The sequence below is a fragment of the Octodon degus genome, unplaced genomic scaffold (assembly GCF_000260255.1).
Source record: "Octodon degus isolate 3935 unplaced genomic scaffold, OctDeg1.0 scaffold00063, whole genome shotgun sequence".
In the NCBI taxonomy this organism is placed as follows: domain Eukaryota; kingdom Metazoa; phylum Chordata; class Mammalia; order Rodentia; family Octodontidae; genus Octodon; species Octodon degus.
Genome location: NW_004524639.1, coordinates 1,398,838 through 1,402,671, shown reverse-complemented (window position 1 = coordinate 1,402,671; position 3,834 = coordinate 1,398,838). Strand labels below are relative to the sequence as shown.

General features: G+C 37.3%; 1 protein-coding gene across 1 annotated transcript in view; it reads left to right on the top strand.

Annotated features, from left to right (window-relative positions):
- The window catches only part of Phf6 (PHD finger protein 6), a 72,261-nt gene that overhangs the window by 65,728 nt on the left and 2,699 nt on the right, over positions 1-3,834 (top strand). The gene's annotated exons all lie outside the window — the stretch shown is intronic.

The window sequence follows — 3,834 nt, the reverse complement described above, 5'->3', positions numbered from 1 at the left end:
GATTATTCTGGAGCATTTATTGCCTTACCAGAAATGTTAGAAATGTTCTTTAGAGTAGAAAGATAGACTTGAGTTTCTATACTTTAATAAGAACTCTTTGTTCCTGGGGGGATAAGGGGGGGGGATTTTTACATTCATCTCAATTTATTAAAAACCCACAACTGATATGAATTTTACTTCAAGGATCAGCAATTTTAGAATCTTCCAGATAGTACTTGCTCAGAATGACATGCTACTCAAGATATTAACAGAATAATATGATCTGTCAGTCTGCTATTGAATCAGAATCTATGTACTTGAACAAATGTGTGAATCTCAAATATCTCAAAGCAAAGGAAAAAGTGTTCTAGAGTGTTGTTGCTTTCTTAAAAAGCACTGAGGTTAGACCAAGGTATAGTTTGTTTTAACAAACTATTTAGATTAATTGTAAAGATAAGGAATGCGTCATGGGTCAAAAATCAAACATTCCTCTCATGTTATGTATATTTTGTTCTTGTTATATTGGCTTTATTTTCAAAATTGTAGTTTGTAGTATTAGTTTGCTATTATTGGTATTCTTGCATATACTATTCATTCAATAAATGAGTTATGACTTTCATAGTTGTATGTCTTTTTTGTGAAAATGTATAATGAAGTTAATTGAATATATTACTTTATTCCAAGGCTAAATGTCTCATTTATTTAAGAATTTGTGGAAATAAATATGTATGGGAGGGGGAAAAGTGAGTTTGAATTCAGTTCAGAGTTTCACGATATTAAATTTTTTATCATGACCATAAATGGCAGTATATTACACAGTAGAATTGCATTACATCTTGGTTTTCCTAGTACATGGTTCAAATACCTACAGTTCAAACCAGGTCTTCTTCACTTCTAGTTAAAAAGTGATTTTTGAAAATCAATGCACCAAAACTGTGTAATTTATCTGATATCAAACTGAACTGAAGGATTAATATGCCATAAAAGAGCTCCATTTCGTGCATTTAACACTTACTCTCATTGCATGAACAGGTTACTGCTGATGTAATGTTCCTGTATTGAAGTCTATCATATACAGGGCAAAAATAAAAATTTTAATTAGTGATCTGGGCATGGTGATGCATGTCTGTAAACCCAACACTTAGGGAAGATGAGACAGTACAATTGCAAATTCAAGCTCAGGCCAGACTACTTAGAGGTGAAGTGAGACCCTCAGAATAAAAATATAAAAAGAAGGGCTGAGGATGGAGCTCAGTGCAGAGGCCCTCAAGTCAAGCCCTAGTACCACAAAAAGAAGCTTTCATTAGTAGAATACACTCATTCTGTCCCTAATTCCTCATCCACTTTCTTCCTCAGAGGGGAAGAGAATATCAAATAACAGGTTCTGATCCATGTAGGAACATAGGATATTTTGCTTTTACCACAAATTCTACTGAGTAGTGCCTAGTACAAGATGCATGTGTGTATTTAAAATCCATTACTAAATTTCATTTGAATTACCTCAATGAAAATATGGAAATGGGGAATTGATGTGGTTTTCATTTTTTTGATGTATTTGGTACAGGGTCTTACTACACAGCTCTGACTCATAGTGATCATTCTGTTTTCAGCCTCCCGAGCACTGGAATTGAGGTGTGTGCCACCACGCATAGTCTCAGTGGGCAAAGCCGGCACTGCATGTGTTGCTAGTGATCGAACCCCAGACCCTGTGCTTGCCCAGGCAGGCACCTAGTCTGCTGAACTGTCTCACCAGCCTTAATGTGGTTTTCTTTAGCTGATCAAAACTCTGGAAAGTTGAGTGCTAGGCATGGTGGTGCATACTTGGAATCACAGCATTTGGGAGGCTGAGTGAGGCAGGAGGATCACAAGCCATCCTGGGTTACAATAGAGTTCAAGGCTGGTCTGAATTACAAACTGAGGCCCTGTCTCAGGAAAAAAAAAAAAACCTAAATATAAATTGAGAAGTTTGCTGCCTTAAGGGCAGGTCTGGTATAGCATGTGGAGCTGGGGATCGAACCGCGGTATCCAGCACTTGACTATGTATACATAAGCAGGCACTTAAACAACTGAGCTAACTGGCAGGCCCCCAACCCTCAATATAAATAAATGATGACAGTTTATGTTTCTCCAGCAATTATGTTTCCCTAGCAATTACTGAGGTAATCACAAAGCAAAATTCTATGGCCAGAAAAGGGCCAGACCATCTTTAAAACACATCTTACATTTATATTTTTGAGTCTTCAGTTGTAAAGGCAACGTGCTTTTTATATCAAATAATATTGCATAATTTTGACTTCTTCAGATAGTAAGGTGACTGGATTTTAAGTCTATAAGGTCAAAATATGTTCTTTTGGGGTTTTGTGGCACTAAGGATTGAATCTAGGGAGTATTCAACTTCATCCCCAGTCTTTTTTTTTTCTCCTTAGGGTCTTGGTAAGTAGCCCAGGTTAACCTTGAACTCCTGATCCTTCTGCCTCAGCCTCCAGAGTTACTAGAGTTACGGCATGTGCCACCATGCCTTCATGAAATATTCTTGATTTTTATTCAGAAGATTAAAAACTAGAAAGTACCAATTCCTATGAAGTTACTGATAGCATTTGAAAATTTGACACTTTAGGAGACATGTTCTGCTTAGGGTTGGTGTGCTAAAGCCAATTCCCCAGACCTTGCTACTTGGTAAAAAACAGAGGTACAAAATTTCCACATCATGACTTTGCCTATACCTGTGTTGCTATGTTTACTATGAAGGGGTAGGGGGAAAAAATAAAAGGCAGCTGGACAAAGAGCTAACTAGGTCTACTGTATGATAATATTCCAGTACAGGAAAACAAGAATACTGTTTGAGAGGGTAGCCTTTTGAATGGTCCTCAGAAACTAGATACTTAAGAGAGCATTAGGAGTGGTGAGATAAAAATAAACTATCCCATAATGTGGACACTGGATTTAGATATGTCTGAGTTTCTGTAAATTCATTTGTACAGCAGGTAATAATGTGTTTCTGAGCATTTTTAAAGTCACAACTATTTGTAGATTTAATTATATGAGTAATGTATAGCCATGAAAAGGATTGAAGTACTGATACATGTTACACCATGGATGGATTTTAAAAACACTACTAAGAAGGCAGATTTGAAAGATCACATATGAAAGGTCCATTTTTATGAAATTTTCAGAGAGAAATGGAAAGAGACAGAAGGCAAATTACTGATTTCTAGTGGCTGCAGAGATGGGAAAGCTAAAGTGACTATTAACAGGCTTATGATTTCTTTTTGGGGTGATAAGACATCTGCAATTAGTGGTTGATGACTGCACAACTTTGTGCATATACTAAAAATTCACTGGAAATTATACATTTAAAAGGGCTAGTTTTGGTCTGGCCAAATAGCTCAGTGGATTAAAGTGCCTGCAAGCAGGTGCAGGGGCCAGGAGTACTATCCCCGGGCCTGCCATGCCAGCGCTGAGACAGCAATTGAGACTGGGCACAGTGACATACACCTGTAATCCCAGCTCTTGGGAGGCTGCAAATAGGTGGATCACTACGAGTCTGATCTAGTAGTAAGACCCTGAACACCATGTAGACCCTTCGCTAAAATAAAAATGCTAATGAAAAGGTGAGTTTTATTTGAATTTTAGAAAAATTTAGTGTATGTGGTCATTGTACAAATGAGCTGGGGAGATTGCTCAGTGGAATAAGCGTTTCCCTGGCAAGTGCAATGTCCTGAGTTCAATCCCCGGTTCTGCCAAAAAAAAATGAAATATACAAAGATAAAGCAAAATGTGGAAATACTCCCATTTCTCCACAAGACTGCTCCTGAAGTACTGGATGGGTATCCTATTACATAAGATATATATATA